Source organism: Hemiscyllium ocellatum, chromosome 14, assembly GCF_020745735.1.
Source record: "Hemiscyllium ocellatum isolate sHemOce1 chromosome 14, sHemOce1.pat.X.cur, whole genome shotgun sequence".
NCBI lineage: Eukaryota > Metazoa > Chordata > Chondrichthyes > Orectolobiformes > Hemiscylliidae > Hemiscyllium > Hemiscyllium ocellatum.
In genome coordinates, this window is record NC_083414.1 from 5,344,741 (window position 1) to 5,363,075 (window position 18,335).

Below are 18,335 nucleotides of genomic sequence, written 5' to 3' on the forward strand. Positions count from 1 at the left end.
TTGGAGGAGATTACAATCCCACAGGGTTATGGGGTTGGAGGAGATTACAATCTCACAGGGCTATGGGGTTTGGAGAAGATTACAATCTCACAGGGTTACGGGGGTTGGAGAGATTACAATCTCACAGGGTTATGGGGTTGGAGAAGATTACAATCTCACAGGGTTATGGGGTTTGGAGGAGATTACAATCTCACAGGGTTATGGGGTTTGGAGGAGATTACAATCTCACAGGGTTATGGGGTTGGAGGAGATTACAATCTCACAGGGTTATGGGGTTTGGAGGAGATTACAATCTCACAGGGTTATGGGGTTTGGAGGAGATTACAATCTCACAGGGTTATGGGGTTTGGAGAAGATTACAATCTCACAGGGTTATGAGGTTTGGAGGAGATTACAATCTCACAGAATTATGGGGGTTGGAGGAGATTACAATCTCACAGGATTATGGGATTGGAGGAGATTACAATCTCACAGGGTTATGGGGTTTGGAGGAGATTACAATCTCACAGGGTTATGAGGTTTGGAGGAGATTACAATCTCACAGGGTTATGGGGTTTGGAGGAGATTACAATCTCACAGGGTTATGGGGTTGGAGGAGATTACAATCTCACAGGGTTATGGGGTTTGGAGGAGATTACAATCTCACAGGGCTATGGGGTTGGAGGAGATTACAATCTCACAGGGTTATGGGATTGGAGGAGATTACAATCTCACAGGGTTATGAGGTTGGAGGAAATTACAGAGAGACAGAAATGCCGAGGAGAAAATTGAAAGCACAGATGAGCAACTTAAAATCAAGCCATTCCTTGCCTATGAATTAGGCAAATGAGCACAGAGGTGATAAACTAATGGGAATAAGGAGACTTCATACACACACTGATTGTATCCTGCAATGGTTCCCACACCAGCCGCTTGAGCTCTGAGCTAAATAAACGCCATTGCAATTACAGAAACCCAGCAGGTCCAACAGCATCTGTGGAGGCAGGAACAATGTAACGTGCTGAGTCCAGTGAACGTTGTTCAGAACTCCACGATGATTGAAACTCTGCTGACTCCCACTGAACCTGTCAATCATCACCAGCTTCTCTCTTCTGAAAATGACCAGGATGCCACACGGTATGAGCGGTTGCTGTATCATGGAGAGAGTGTATATGCTGGAACTGCTTGGAGATGGGAAGGTAAAGGAAAGTTCCCTTTAATTAAACAATTGCCTTTTGAAAGTTATTTCCGAATCTGTTTCTACACTGCAGGGAGTGGATTCCAAATCCAAACAGCTTGCTGCTTTCTCATGCTGACCTGGCTTGGCCTCAGTTAGAGCACTGCGTCCAATTCCAGGCTGTACATTATAGGAAGGATGTGAAGGGCTTATGTGTAAGAGAATCATGAAAACCTGTGTCCATGATGTGGAGGTGCCGGTGTTGGACTGGGTGGACGAAGTAAAAAAAGATCACACAACACCAGGTTATCGCTAGTTACCTGATGAAGCAGCAGTGCTCTGAAAGTTTGTGCTTCCAAATAAACTAGTTGGACTATAACCTGGTTTTGGGAGATTTTTGACTCCAGACATAAAGTACATGGAAACAGGGAAGAAACTGAGACTGTTCTCGGAGTAGATTAAGGATTGTTAGAGACATTAAAAAAAATGATGCCTGATGTGGACAGAGGCAAACTTCCCATGAGGCCTGTCAGAAATAGGAACAGGATTCTCTCTGAGGAGAACAATCCCAACGTCTCCAATGTAGCTTTGTCACTGAAGTTATGAACTGATCACCTTAGCGAGCACTGCGGATACTAAAAATCTGAAATCAAATCAAAAGAAAATGCTGAAGATGTGAAGCATGCCAAGCAGTGTCTGTGGAGATAATCAGAGGTAATCTTTCAGGTTGGTGAACATTCATCCAAACAGGAACTCTGTTTCCTTCTACCAAGGCAGCCTGACTTGCTGAGTATTTCAAGTATTTGTTATTTTTATCAACACTATTTACTGGAATTCCCTCCCTCAGGGCATTGTGGGTCGAGGTACACTTCATGGATAGAAGGCAGTTCACCATCATCTTCTCTGGAACAACTGGGATGGGCAACAAATGCCAGCCCAGACAGTGACGCTCACACCCTCATCGAGGTCTACAGCATAGAAAAAGGCCCTTCAGCCCACTGCGCTCAGACAGTTCTAAAACAGGGAACCGTTCTAGCCCTTGAAAGAGGGAACTTCTTCAAGGCAGGCATCCTTGGAAGAGGGCTTCCTGGTAAAGGGCTTATGCTCGAAACATTGACTCTCCTGCTCCTCGGATGTTACCCGACTGGTTGTACTTTTCCAGCACCACACGTTTTGACAACTGTTCTAACCCCATTTTCCAGCACCTGGCGCACAGCCTTGTATGGTCTTGGCATTGCAAGTGCACATCTAAATCCTTCTTCAAAGCTGTGAAGGTTTCTGTCTCTCTCACCCTTGCACACAGTGAGTTCCAGATTCCACCCAAAGGGTGGTGACAAGATTTCCTTCACTCTCCTCTGAACCTCCTGCCCCTTCCCTTAAAACTATGCTCCCGTGGTCATCGACCTGTCCACCTCGGGGAAACATTTTTTGGCCCCTGTGAAAGATTACATGAAGAAATGTAAACTCTGTGATCTGCAGTAAAACAGACATGCTGAAGAACTCAGAGCCTGACCAACCATCACTCACGTCCTTCCTCCTAATGTGATTTCAAAATCCTGGGGCTGTAAATTTCTACTTGGCACCACTGTACCCAGAGTTTTAACCTGCTCCATCCCTGCATCGTGTCCCAGTCACAACAACTGCACTTGAAACATACTTTGATTAGATTACTTACAGTGTGGAAACAGGCCCTTCGGCCCAACAAGTTCACACTGACCCGCTGAAGAGCAACCCACCCAGACCCATTCCCCTACATTTAACCCTTCACCTAACACTACGGGCAATTTAGCATGGCCAATTCACCTAACCCGCACATCTTTGGACTGTGGGAGGGAACCGGAGCACCTGGAGGAAACCCACGCAGACACGGGGAGAATGTGCAAACTCCACACAGAGAGTCGCCTGAGATGGGAATTGAACCCAGGTCTCTGGCGCTGTGAGGCAGCAGTGCTAACCACTGTGCCACCGTGTCGCCCACTTTGCTGATTATTAAATGTGTCAGGATGGTGATGTACCCCAGACAGTCATCTCGAAGGGGATGGGCAACTTCAACTTTTCAATGTTTACTTTGGGGTCCTCTTGAGGGCGGGTGATAGGATCATCTGGACCTGGAGAGCCAGGTTCAAATCCCACCTGACAGCAGAAGTGTGTGATAATATCGGTGAACTCGCTGATTGAGAAAAATAGGTACAAGTGTCAGGCTGTTGCAAGGATGTCAAAGGTGACACAGGGTTCGATGCATTGGACATTCTCACCTCTCTGCAGGTTCAAGACTCACTCCAGATACCCAAGCTCACAGTGAAGTTTAACACTCCCAGAGCAGCGCTGAGGGAATGCCGCATACTTCGAGGTGTTACGTTTGCTCAGATGGACTTCCTACTTTCTAAGGTGGAGCAGATGTTCTTTGACACAATTTCAAAAGAGAGAAGGGGTACTTTATCTCGGTGTCCTGGCCAACATTCATCTATCAGCCAACATCAACAGGAAGGAGATGATTTGCCCACTACCTGCTTTCTCGGAGTTTGTGGTACCCCAATTGGTTCCTGCATTTTCTGTATTACAACAATGACTGCACTGAAAAATATCCAGGTCAGGAAAGGAAGGCTTTTTATTTCTAAAAGAAAAATCAAGGCGAGAAGGTAGTGAAGGGGTTAAAGGCCTACCGGGGATTCCAGTGTTGCTGAAACATAGCTGTGGTATTCGGCTCCGAGACACTGTGGCATCACTCACAGGCACTAGCACAGGCCGGAGACAATATGGCACAACCCAAACGTTTTCATTCAAGGAGGAGCTGACACACAACAGTGAGCACGTATGCAGACAGACAGACAAGGCCCTGTTCAGGTATTCTGAATATGTGGAGCCATGCTTTATCTCCAGCCGCCAAATCAGATAACTGCTTTTGCCCTCATGAGCAAAAAAAAAGAGATTGCAATAGACCGGGCTGGCATCATGGATCTGACCCAGAGGGAACTGAGTCCATCAAAGGCCCTGGTGCCAAGAGGTCTGCAGATTACAGTGACTTCATCATAGACTCCCATCCATGCACAAACCATGGCAGACTGCATTCTCCATGTAATCACAACTTCATCTATCTACCTCTGTGGATTTCTCTGGTTTCAGAAAACATATTCCCTTTCACTTCAGGAGAAATCAGCTTAAAATGTCCCTCGATCACATTAGACACGGCACATGAATTATGCAGGCACTAACTGGGGGACATTTCTGTGTATCTGTACTAATTTCCGTCACCAGTGATGAGCTATGGGATCTACATTTACTAATGATAAACATTATAGAACTGATTTAACCCTTTGTGGACTCAAGACTAGGCATTACCAGCCCCGTTTACTTAAGCAAAGTTTGGAGCATTTCTTAAGGAGTTTAAGAATTGATAAAGCAGGATTGATAAAGGAACATCATTTTCTCCATGTTCTCCCAAACTGGACATGTATTTGGTCATTTATACACAGTGGCTAAGTCAAAGTCCTTAAACCCCTCTCCGCTCAGCCCTGTGCTCAGGCTTCTGTCCCATGGACTGTTGTGGGGCAAGAGAAGGAACCCCGCCCCCTCCCCCACCTGCGAGAGGATTTTAAAAACCTCTGGAGTGGAATGTGCTTCAGTGATTCAAATTACCACCTCTGAGCTAGAAGGTTGTAGTATCCTGAACAAATAGCCTGAAGTAGGCTCTTCAAAACAGCACTGACAGAGGCCCGCCACATTGAAGAGGAGATCTGTAATTGAGGTAAACTGAAGTTCAGTTTGATATTAAAGATCCTTTGGCAAATTTTGAATGAGACCACCACTGACAAAATGACCAATGATTATTCATTGAATGGCAGTCTTGGGATCATTCTGTGTACTTGAGGGCTGCTATGTTTCCCTGTACAATATCATCTGAATCACTGACAGATGTGATGAGGATTGAATTGCTGCTTTCCATTAACTAGAAAGACAAGGGCAGCAGGTAACACCTGAAAGTTCGTTTCCAAGCCCCTCACCATCCTGACTTGGAAATATATTGCCGTTCCTTTAGTGTTGCTGGGTCAAAATCCTGGAATTCCCTCCCTCAGGGCATTGTGGGTACTACTCTGGCAAATGAACATCTCAGGGGATAAGTAGGGATGGGCAATAAATGCTGGTCCAGACAGTGACACCCACATCCCATGAGAGAACTAAAAGAAAATGCAACATCCAAAGGTTGGTGTTTTACTTTTAAAATGCAGATACTCATGGGTTTTCACATTTGCTTCTTCTAAACACCACTCCATAAATTTACACTCAACTGTTCCTGTCTTGTGATTATGTCCTGATGCATTAATCCTGTAAAGAACCTAGCCTGTAGTTACACAGCCTGTCCAAACTCAGTCTTCAGGCCTGTTTTGGGTCAAAGCCACCGAGTTGTCAATTAGTGAGGGCTTGTTGGCCTTCTGGTGTGCTGTACTACTGGAAGGCCAGGTTCAGGAACTGTTCCGAGATAATTGAAACATTTTATTTTTATCCTTTCCGCGCAATGCAGTTGAAATCCACTTGCTCTTGTTTTGACACGCTACTGACCAGCCAGCAGGTTATTTGGAATTCCTGCTGTTGTGTGGAGTCTGATTCCGCTCAGATACAAGGCGCCGTGTTAAGCTTTCTGCTCTTCACATTCCCACGGACTGAGATAAGGCGGCGGCGGCGGTGGCTGCGGCTGCAGAGTGACTAGTGGCACGGCCGCTGGCAATTGCTCAGCTCAGCTTGTAACAATGCAGCTCTCCCTCCACCACCACCCTCCTCACCTGAGCTGGTGACAGACCTGATGCATGTAGGCAAAATACCCGCAGCGGAAATCAAACAGGTCGAGCCTGTCTGGGGGTGCCTGCAGGTCCTTCCCTTTATACTCTGCCCTGCTATTGCGACATGACCTGTAGGTGCGTGTCAGCAAGAGCTCCTGACTGAATGCACAGGGCGCTGGTCAAACTCTCAAAACAAAACTGGTCTGAAACCAAGCCCACCTTCCATCTGCTACTACTCGGTTCTGAGCTATACTTGTACAGGTTGAGCATTAAGCATGCTCAGGCTTCAGAATGTTTTATTATACAGACTCTGCAACACAGGAACAGGCTAACCTGATCCATAGGAACACAGATAAACACAGAAGATAGCAGCAGGATTAGGCCATTCAGCTCCTCTATCATTCAACATGATCATGGTTGATCATCGAGTCGAAACCCCAATTGCCCCCACTTTCTGTGGGACTGAATTCCACAGGCTCATCACTCCCTGGGTGAAGAAATATCTCCTCATCTTGGTCCTTAAAGGTTAGCCAATCCTCAAACTATGATCACTGGTTCTGGTCTCCCCACCATTGGGAACATTCTTCCTGCATCTAGGAACACAATACTGTTATCTCTATTCCACATCACTCTCTGGCTGTATCAACATATCTAACTATTGTTTCTCACATTTATCTAACTTAGCCTTAAAGGTGTCTACACTATTTCTCTAACTAAGGCACACTGTAGCATTCTCACTACTCTCTGGGTAAAGATGTTGCTTGGAAACCCGTCATTACATTTCTACGTTATACCAGTGGTTGCTGGCTTTAGACAGAGTGGTTTGTTACTGGACAGAGTAATTCAGAGGTCCAGGCTAATATTTTGGAGACATGGCTTTGAATCCCATGATGGCAGATGGTGAAATTTGAATTTATCGATACCTGCAATTAAAAGCTGGTCTCATGGCAATCATGAGTTTTGTGTTAAAATTGTCATAAAACACCTGGTTCATGAATTCCATTTAAGAAAGGAAATTCCTTCCTTAAGCAGCCCAGTCTGGTTACTTATAAGTGATCTCAGATCCACAGAAATGTGGTTGACTCTTAACTGCCCTGTGAAATGGCCCGTCCAGCCATTCAGTTGCATCAAATTGCTGTGGGTGGCACGGTGGCTCAGTAGTTAGCACTGCTGTCTCACAGTGCCAGGGACCCTGGTTCAATTTCAGCTTTGGGTGACTGTCTGTGTGGAGTTGCACATTCTCCCGTGTCTGTGTGGATTTCCTCCGGGTGCTCCGGTTTCCTCCCACAGTCCAAAGATGTGCAGGTCAGAAGAATTGGCCATGATAAATTGCCCGTAGTGTTCAGGGATGTGTAGGTTAGGTGCCTTAGTCAGGGGTGAATGTAGAATAATAGGCTAGGAGAATGGGTCTGGGTGGGATACTCTCTGGAGGGTCAGTGTGGACTTGTTGGGCCAAATGGCCTATTCCCACAATGTAGGGATTCTAAAATGCTATGAAGTCTAAGCATTGAACCAAACATTGGAATCGAAAAGGGCAAATCCAGCTTTGCAAAGTGTTCCTTACCATCCTGTGGGAGCATGGGCCAAAAAGGGAGACCATCTTCTCACAGACCAGTCAAGGGTAGGCACACTGCCACTGCAGCACAAGACTTTGCTTAGATCTCAAGGGTGGAATCTGAACCCACAACCATTTTACTCAAAGGTGAAAGGACTGACACTGAGCAGCAGCTTAAAACGCTTTTGGTCTCCATACTTGAGAAGGGATGCACTGGAGCGGGTGCAGAGGAGGTTCACGAGGTGGATTCTGGAGTGGAGCGGGTTGGCTTATGCGGAGAGATTGAGTAGACTGGGACTATACCCATTGGAATTGAGAAGAATTCAAATGAGTATAAAATTATGAAGGGAATTTATAAGATAGAAGCAAGGAGGTTGTTTCCACTGGGGTTGGGGTGTGAAACTAGAAACAGGGGCATAGCCTCAAAATAAGGGGGAGCAGATTTCAGACTGAGCTGAGGAGGAACATCTTCACCCAGAGGGTTGTGAATCTGTGGAATTCCCTGCCCAGTGAAGCAGACAAAAGTGAGGACTGCAAATGCTGGAGATTAGAATCAAGATTAGAGTGGTGCTGGAAAATCACAGCAGGTCAGGCAGCATCCAAGGAGCAAAAGCCCTTCATCAAAGTTGAATGTTTTTAGGTAAAGTTGGATTTTTGAACAGTAAAGGAATTAAGGATTATGGTGAGATTGTGGGTAAGTGGAGCTGAGTCCATGAAAAGATCAGCCATGATCTTATTGAATGGCAGGGCAGGCTCGATGGGCCGAATGGCCTACTCCTGCTCCTGGTTCTGATGTTCTTCTATCCCTGCACAGAAAGTACTCACCCTTCAAAGTTATATGCTTTCTTCCAGTACGGCTTCTAAACCCTAACTAAGCTGGACAAGGTAACACCACAAATCAATCCACAACCGAACTCTCTGCGGAAATTATTTTGTTTCTTTCAAATCCCCCAAGGACAGTGTCTAGTCAAGAGTGTGGGGCTGGAAAAGCTCAGCAGGTCAGGCAGCATCCCAGAAGCAGGAGAGTCGATGTTTCAGGCATAAGCCCTTCATCAGGACAGGGTCCAGTCCAATAAACAGCCTGATTATTGAGCCTATCGACACAGGCTCATATTGGGACGTTGGGGGTGTGGGTGTGGGTGGGGGTGTGGGTGTGGGTGGGGGTGGGGGTGGTGGGGGTGGTGGGGGGTATGGATGTGGAGGGAGCGATACAATCTGCTGAGCTGGATCTGGGCAGGGCTTACATACTCATTGCTCAGGAAGTGCCAAGACCTGAGCCGGGATTCCATCTCCGAAGCTGAAGCAGATGCAGTGAGAATTCAAACGATCGGAGATGCAGCCCTTCGGGGAAGCTAATCTGCGATGAAGATGGGACAGCACGGTGGCTCAGTGGTTAGCACTGCTGCCTCACAGCACCAGGCACTCTGCCTCTATTCCTGATGAATTGCTTTTGCCTGAAACGTCGATTTTCCTGCTCCTCGGATGCTGCCTGACCTGCTGGGCTTTTCCAGCATCACTCTAATCTAGATTCACAGCACCAGGGTCCCAGGTTTGATTCCAGCCTCGGGGCGGCTGACTGTGTGGAGTTTGCACATTCTCCCCGTATCTGTGTGGGTTTTCTCCGGGTGCTCCGTTTCCTCCTACAGTCCAAAGATGTGCAGGTCAGGTGAATTGGCCATGCTAAATTGCCCGTAGTGTTAGGTGCATCAGCCAGAGGGAAATGGGTCTGGGTGGGTTATTCTTCGGGGAGTCAGTGTGGAATGGTTGGGCCAAAGGGCCTGATTCCACACTGTAGGGAATCTAATCTAACCTTTGCTATTGGCCAGTAACGTTCTAAAGGTGCTATTTCAGGTCAAGTGGCTGCCATGACAGCCCTTGAACAACAAACAGAACAAAAACTGACAGACATGAGCAAAAATAAAAGACAAAACTGGACAAAAACAGACAGAAGTGGGCAGACATTGCACTGCTATTTGTCACCCGGTGCCCTGTGACTAAATGGAGAAAGTGAGGTCTGCAGATGCTGGAGATCAGAGCTGAAAATGTGTTGCTGGAAAAGCGCAGCAGGTCAGGCAGCATCCAAGGAGCAGGAGATTCGACGTTTGATTCCTGATGAAGGGCTTTTGCCTGAAACTTCAAATTTCCTGTTCCTTGGATGCTGCCTGACCTGCTGTGCTTTTCCAGCAACACATTTTCAGCCCTGTGACTAAATGGCAGCCATGTTCACCCATGGCACAGTGACTGTGTATAAAACACCCCAGGGATGTCAACTTCATCAGCTGGTGTCTCACTGCTAACTTCTCAGGGTTAGTGAGGGATGGGCAATAAACGTCAGGCTAGACAGTGACACCCACATTCTGAGAATGAATAAATCAATCAATTTACCCAATGGGAAGTGGTTTGGGATACCTTTGGAAAGTCTACCTTGTGAATGGGAGCAGATACTGATTATTAGCCAATAATTTGCTGCTCATAACATTCTAAGTAAACTGTTTATTTTGGGCCAATACAGTTACACTTGCCCAGTGAGACAAACTGTCTTCAAATTAAGAGGCTGTTCCACAAATAATTCACACAATTGCCACCAGCAAAATGCTTTACGTTAACGGTAATTTCTAGGCTTCACAAATTCAATAATTCAGAATCCTTTTAAATTTAGACAGCAGTTGTTGTGTTTGGCTCAGAGAAAATACTTCATTTTGCATCTGATAAACATGACCTTGGGACTTTGGCACTTCAGCTCCTGAGATTCAGATCCAATTCCTTCTGGCTTGATGTTTACTTTCATTCACTACATTAACTTTATTAAAATTTACAAACTTGATTTTATCGTTTAGTACACTTATTTTCCTTTCTCACTTTCTTTCACTCCATTCTATTTCTCGAAGATTGCTTTTGTAGACAGCATCCAACTCGCATTGAACCTATCGAAAACAACAAGAGATCCCAGTGGCTCAAATCAGAGAGCAGACAGTGGGGAATGGGAAGGGGGAGTGAGAGAGCAGCCAGTGGGGAATAGGAAGGGGGAGTGAGAGAGCAGCCAGTGGGGAATGGGAAGGGGAGTGAGAGAGCAGCCAGTGGGGAATAGGAAGGGGAGTGAGAGAGCAGACAGTGGGGAATGGGAAGGGGAGTGAGAGGGCAGCCAGTGGGGAATGGGAAGGGGAGTGAGAGGGCAGCCAGTGGGGAATGGGAAGGGGAGTGAGAGGGCAGCCAGTGGGGAATGGGAAGGGGGAGTGAGAGAGCAGCCAGTGGGGAATGGGAAGGGGAGTGAGAGGGCAGCCAGTGGGGAATGGGAAGGGGGAGTGAGAGAGCAGCCAGTGGGGAATGGGAAGGGGGAGTGAGAGAGCAGCCAGTGGGGAATGGGAAGGGGAGTGAGAGGGCAGCCAGTGGGGAATAGGAAGGGGAGTGAGAGAGCAGCCAGTGGGGAATGGGAAGGGGGAGTGAGAGGGCAGCCAGTGGGGAATGGGAAGGGGGAGTGAGAGAGCAGCCAGTGGGGAATGGGAAGGGGGAGTGAGAGAGCAGCCAGTGGGGAATGGGAAGGGGGAGTGAGAGAGCAACCAGTGGGGAATAGGAAGGGGGAGTGAGAGAGCAACCAGTGGGGAATAGGAAGGGGGAGTGAGAGAGCAGCCAGTGGGGAATGGGAAGGGGGAGTGAGAGAGCAGCCAGTGGGGAATGGGAAGGGGGAGTGAGAGTGCAGCCAGTGGGGAATGAGAAGGGGGAGCGAGAGAGCAGCAAGTGGGGAATGGGAAGGGGGAGTGAGAGAGCAGCCAGTGGGGAATGGGAAGGGGGAGTGAGAGTGCAGCCAGTGGGGAATGAGAAGGGGGAGCGAGAGAGCAGCAAGTGGGGAATGGGAAGGGAAAATTACTTCAATCACTTTTGTTAAAGCGATAGACTGATGGCCCTGTCATTCCCTAAGGTTGTCAGATGCCATACTGCCGTCACCATGTCAAATCAGTTACAGCACAAGGATTTCCCAAGATTGGGGACGAGGCTGAATTGGAGGAGGGTGACAATCAAATCGTTGTGTCCTGCTAGTTACATTATTCCATGACCATTTCAGCAAGATCTGGGTCACTCGCGTATGATCCAGGGAAGTGTTTGCAAAATGCAATGTGAAAGTTAGTGCCAGGGGATTATTTCTTGAGAAGATTAAACTTGGTCTTAGTGGATATGAAAATTTTAAAACATACACAAAATGATACGCACTTTAATAGGTGAAAGGGGAAAATGAGAGAAAAAAAGGCACAAGTACTTTGTAGAGACGTGTCCTATGAGGCCAGGATCCATTAATGCAGCAATTACAGGCACTCCTAGCAGTTTGGGAACAGCTTCATTCCCACTGAAAAGCAGCAGACCCATTCATTGCTGGACAGAGGCAGTTGCAGAGTCTGGCCTTCCACATGAAAGTGACGCCAGCAATTGGAAGCAATTTGCTGAACTGTTTGAAGATTAAATTAATCATGGCACCAACAAACAGCACTTGGGAATGAGTTTTGTTTTCATGCATTCTTTCATGATTACCCAAAATGAAAGCCAAGATACAAAACGTGCTTTCGGTGCTGGAAGGTTGACAGCAACAAATGCTCCCATACTCACTGCTTTGTTTGCAATTATTTAATACTTGAAAAGACTGTGTAGGATTTTTTTTTTGCACTGTATACATGTAGTCTTTGTTCCTTTTTAAAGCACGTGTCACTTACTCACCTCTTCTGGTCAAAAGATGGAACTCTTCCTCACATTGTCTTCTGCTCGACTTTGAGAAAGTGAGGACTGCAGATGCTGGAGATCAGAGCTGAAAAATGTGTTGCTGGAAAAGCGCAGCAGGTCAGGCAGCATCCAAGGAGCAGGAGAATCGACGTTTCGGGCATAAGCCCTTCTTCAGGAAGAAGGGCTTATGCCTGAAACGTCAATTCTCCTGCTCCTTGGATGCTGCCTGACCTGCTGCGCTTTTCCAGCAACACATTTTTCAGTTCTGCTCAACTTTAAATGGTTTGTCATTAAAATTCCAAGTCAGCCAGGACTTCTGTCCCACTCCTTTGCTCCAAATCAGAGAGGGACTAGCCTAATTTTCACTCTGACCTGATGGGAGATGCCCTCTAATATGGAAGTTGGAGAAGCGAAAAGGAGCGAGTACCAAAGAGGTCCTCCCCTGGACTGAAAATGCTTGAAGGGCAATGAGGAGACAAACGCAGTTGTTCCACATGATGGTCTCACATACGTGAAATGCCAGTTTATAATGATGTAACGGAAGAAGAAACATGGACAAGGTCATTGATAAAACTCCCTCATTCCGAAATAATGGAATTTTTCATTTCCATCCAAGCTGGTGAAGAGATGTTTTGTACCTCACAGGTGGGTTGGCAGCTCTCAGAGTACAGGAGCTGTGGGGTGCTGGGTTTGTGTGCCCAGTGTGGATTATTGAAAGCAACTGACCACCTGGAACCGAATTAGGCACCAGAAATGACACACAGCAGCCCTGCAAATCCTCCTTCTGCCAAAATTGGGAGAGCAGTTTTAAAGGATAGCCAAACAACAACTTGACAAAGTCATTCAAAGAGAATCATATCTTACAGATGACGTCCCAGGCACTTGCATCACCATCCCTGTTTATGTCCTGTCTGAGCAGATCCACCACAGATGGCATACAGCTGGTATACAGTTAGGATGTAGTTGCCCTGAAACAGAGGACTCCATGATGTCTTGTGTGTGCAGGGCAAACATGGGCAGGAAATCCAGTTGTTGACTACCACCTATTACCCTGCTCAGAATGAATCACTCAACCTTCATGTTGAACACCACTTGGAAGAAGCACTGAGGGTCAAAGGTACAAAATGTACTCTATGTGTGGTCTTCAATGTCCACCATCAAGAGTGGCTGGATCCAAATTGATATAGCCGTAGATTGGGTTGATGGTGGGTGGTGAGACAGCCAGCAAGAGGGAAACTCCTTACCTTCACCAATCTGCCCTTGGCAGATGTATCTGTTTGTTCTGGGATGGAATGAAGTGATCTCTGCACAGTCTTTGTGGAAACAAAGTGACACGTTCATGTTGAGGGTACACCCCGAGTCATATGCCACTTTCACTCTGATAAATGTGAGACTTCAAACAGATGAGCAACTCAAGACTGGGCATTCATAAGGCACTGTGGACTATCAACAGCAGCAGAATTGTACTCAAACACAACCTACAAACTCATGGCACAGCATATCCACCACTCTACCATTAACACAAGGGATCAACCCTGGTTCAACGGAGAGTGCAGGAGTGCATGTTGGGAGCAGCACAGGGCATACTTGAAAATGAGGTGTCAACTTGATGAAACTATAACACTGGACCATTTGCCAATCAAACAATGGAAGTAGCCGTGTAATGGACCGGGCTTAGCAATTCCATAACCAACGGACCAGAACTAAGGGCTCTCCAGTCCTGTCACACAGTTGTTAGTGGAAGTGGACAATTAAACAATAAACAGGAAGTGGAGGCCCAACTGTAATACAATTACCTCATCCTCAAAGATTGGGTTCTGGCTATCAGATCATCTTTACTGGAAGACATTAGTCAAATAGCTGGCTGTTCCTAACAACAAATTCTTCTTTTGATATTTATTTCCTTGGACTATCGCACAAATTCTGGATCTGTTGGAAATAATTTCATTAAAAATAACCTCGGGAATGGTTTTGAATGAGAAACTGACCAGGCTTCTGCTCACAGTTTGGCTGCTGGGTGAATGGTCTCACCAGTGATGCCTTCTGCAAATCCCTTCCCAAAAGATTAAACACAACCAAAATGATGCTGCTTGTACATAAACTCACACTAGGTCCTGATTACCCCTCACCCCTGTGCATTCGCTCTCAGTCCTGAACTATGCCATTCTTACTTTCAGAGTTGTGATTGGCTTTGGTTCTCCCTCATCCTGTTATCTCTTACAGTCCAAAATAAACCCCTGAGATGTCAGGGCTCCTCCAATTCCGGCCTCCTGTACGTTCCTGATTGTAACTGCTCAATCACATACAATGGTCCCTTCAATTGCCTGGATACGAAGCACTGGAATTCCTTTCTTAAGCCCTCTGCCTCTCGGTCTGCCTTTACCAGAATGATCAAGAACTCAGTCATTTGTCCCAATATCTCTTAGTATGGTTTGGCGTTAAATTTTGTTCCTGTATAAACATTAGAATCTTCAAAAATATGTAACAGCGAATGAGACAATATTTGCAATAATTTTGGAAAATATACAATTTCAGACTTTCTGTGGATTCCTTGTCTACTATGAGATAATAAACAGATGAAGGCACCTGCATGACCTCCCTTGTCACTACAAAACAGGACATCGTCAATTGCCCTTAACACAGGTTGTGGTGAAACTGCAAATACACTCAGAGAAATTAACGTCATAGAAATTCTTTGGAATTCTCTTCCCCAGATAGCTGTGGCACCAAGTATGCTCAAGACAAAGATCGATTGATTGATTTCACATACTAATGGCATCAAGGGAAATGGATTGTGGTTCTGAGGTAGATTCCTGCTCCTATGCTTCCATGTTTCAATATTTAATTAGATCAGAGACCATCACAAGAGTTTGCATTTAGGGCAAACAGCATGGACAGAAGTCAGGAGGATGTGCACATGATGGAGAGGAGATGAGTTGGATGAAAATTTGGCAACTACTGGTCCCTTTAAAAATGAATCAGGGCATGTTCCAGAGATAATAGAGAGCAATTGATTGAGCAGAGGTGTGTCAAGGGCTCTTTTGGCACTGTGGTAGTGTCCCTAAATCTGGGTCAGGAGGCCCAGGTCCAAGTCCCACTGGCCACAGATATGTCATAATGCGTCTGAACAGGTTAACTGAAAAATACTAGAGGTTTATCATGTAGGGGCTTTTAGGGAACAGTGGTAGTGTCTTTATCTGTGAACCAGCAGGCCCAGGTAGAAGTCTCACTTGCTCCAGAAGGTGTGTAATAATATCTCTGAACAGCTTGATTAAAAAAATTAAAAAGGGATATTGATTAGGAAGGAGTCTGGAGTTGTACTGAATTTTGCTGTGCAGTGTGAAAGCTGGCCTGTTTGCTGTAGATTAGATTAGATTACTTACAGTGTGGAAACAGGCCCTTCGGCCCAACAAGTCCACACCGACCCGCCGAAGTGCAACCCACCCAGACTCATTCCCTCTCATTTACCCCTGCACCTAACACTACGGGCAATTTAGCATGGCCAATTCACCTAACCTGCACATTTTTGGACTGTGGGAGGAAACCGGAGCACCCGGAGGAAACCCACGCAGACACGGGGAGAACGTACCCGGGTCTCTGGTGCTGTGAGGCAGCAGTGCTAACCCCTGTGCCACCGTGCTGCCCACGATGTTTTTGGACATTTTCTGTTTACAGTAAATGGATAGTGGGGAAAATACCAGAGGAGGTCTGGCCTGAGTGGGTGGAGGGGGCAGAAACATTGAGTATAGGGGCTGTGTGTAGATTGTGCCTGCTTGTGTAAATATGCAATAATAATATGACTTTTAGAATTTATTTCTGGCTGCCATTAGGCATCTTTTGAAATTAACGTTCAATAAAAATATACCTATTTCTTCTTGCACAATTTGAGGACACAAGCGTTGGTAACCTCTCTAACAAGTGAAAATTTATCCAATCACTTTAGTTTCGAATATCTGTTCTGGATGCCAACCACCTGACCAACAATAGCTTAGCACTTGGCTTAGTTTTTATTTGAGTTTTGATCTTGTAATCTTCAACTTTGTTTTTCCAGTAAATTTGATAAGAAATTTTGTTTCCTTTTTAATTTATTGCCTAAATTGCAAACATTTCCAACTATTTTCCTGCTCGCTTCAGTCAACAAAAACAGGACTGACGTCAACTTACAACAAATACAACAGCTATATTATACTTGATGCAGCTTAAGAGGCAGAAAGGATTATTGTGCCTGGCATCAACTATCTGTTTAGTGGGTGATAAACATTTATGTAAAGGGAGATTATGGTCTTCTGTAAGAAGTTGGTGCCATCAGTTAACTATTTCAAGACTTCTGCAGAGGGAAATTGAGAGATGGAGATGTGCACGAGAGAGATTAAGTAGTGGAGTTAGACAGAGGTGTGCAGAAGAGCAAGAGAGCGCGGGAGGAGAAGCAGGAATGGGGTGTGTTGGAACGGGAGTGAGGCATGGGTTGGAGTGAGAATGAGGAATAGATTGGAGTAGGAGTGAGAGGTGGGTCAGAGTGGGAGTGAGAGGTGGATAGGAGTGGGAGTGAGGGGTGAATAGGAGTGGGAGTGAGGGGTGGTAGGAGTGGGAGTGAGGGGTGGGTCAGAGTGGGAGTGAGGGGTCATTAGGAGTGGGAGTGAGGGGTCATTAGGAGTGGGAGTGAGAGGTGGATAGGAGTGGGAATGAGAGGAGGCAGGAGTGAGAGTGAAAGGTGGGTCAGAGTGGGACTGAGGACTCGTTAGGAGTGGGAGTGAGGGGTGGGTTGGAGCGGGAGAGAGGGGAGTCAGAGCTGGAGTGAAGGGAGTCAGAGCGAAGTGAGGAGGGTCAGAGTGGGAGTGAGGGGCAGGTTGGAGCGAGAGTGAAGGGTTGGTTACATTAGGAATGAGGGGTGGATCGGAACAGGAGAGAAGGGTGGGTTGGAGCAGGCGTGAAGGGGGTTAGAGCGGGACGGGGGGGGGGTTCAGAGCGGGAGTGAGGGGTTGGTCACATTGGGAATGAGGGGTGGGTCAGAGCAGGAGAAAGGGATGGGTTAGAGTGGGAGTGAGGTGGGGTCAGATTGGGAGAGAGCAGTGGATCAGAGCAGGAGTGAGGGGTTGGTTAGAGTGGGAATGAGGGGTAGGTTGGAATGGGAATGAGGGATGTGCTGGGGTGGGAGTGAGAGGTGAGTTGGGGGGAGGAGTGGGATCCACAGAGACTAGGTGAATCGATGAAAGATGGAGATAAGGATGGAGAAGGGGAGAGTGGGAGAGTGAGAGAATGAATAAAGCAAGAGAGGAATGAAGAACAATGAGAGAGGATGGAAGACAGAAGAAAGGAAGAATATTTGTCAAAATGGAAAGACTGAAATTTAGTATTTCAAAAAATGCTTAAAAATATAACCTCCATCTGAACTGAAAGGAGCTGAAATGCACCAGCAAGGAAGCTTTGAAAAAGGCAGCACCCCCACTGTGTGAGGGAAACAGCCTTCATTCACCATCTCATTATATGGGTCTCAAACCCTCACCTTGCTCACTTCTCATCCTCACCTGTTTTTGTGAACCCATGAGTAACAGCTGAAGAGCTATGTTAACAAGGTTTGCAGAAAGTGCTTTGGGAAAGGTCTTGCAGTAATCGTGCCTCTGCATCCATTAATCTGTCAGTAGGGCAATAAAGCAAAATTCATAGCAGGACAGTACACCAAGTGAAGAATCCCTCTCCACCTCCTCCCCCATTAGGAATTGGACTGCTAGTTTACAGGAAAGAAATCTTCAAAGAAAAAATAATAAGAGAAATACAAGATGACTTGGAGCAGTGCCAATGAATGTCAAATTTCACCTCATTTCACTTTACCTGTGACTAATCCTGATTTCTTTTAATCCAAAGTGGTTATACTGGGCACCCTAATGCCCTGCCAATGCTGGCGATCCGGGGCAGAGTACGGCTCAGTTGTACAATTGTCTAAAATTGTTCAGTTCTGCAGACAGATGATTGATGAAGAGTCTCTGATATCCTGCGAACTCTCGATGCTTGAATAACTATATCAGGGGGCACATCTGGACTGGATGTTGAGAGATACGACTGCAGGATGATAGGCCAATCTCTGTGGCTGCCAAAACAGCCAGCAGCACAAACATGGAAAGGTAAGACTATCACATTGAACACT

The 18,335-nt window shown here is 46.4% G+C and overlaps 1 protein-coding gene across 1 annotated transcript in view; it reads right to left on the reverse strand.

Moving 5' to 3' along the window:
• eefsec (eukaryotic elongation factor, selenocysteine-tRNA-specific) overlaps positions 1-18,335 on the reverse strand; it is a 400,574-nt gene that overhangs the window by 3,801 nt on the left and 378,438 nt on the right. The gene's annotated exons all lie outside the window — the stretch shown is intronic.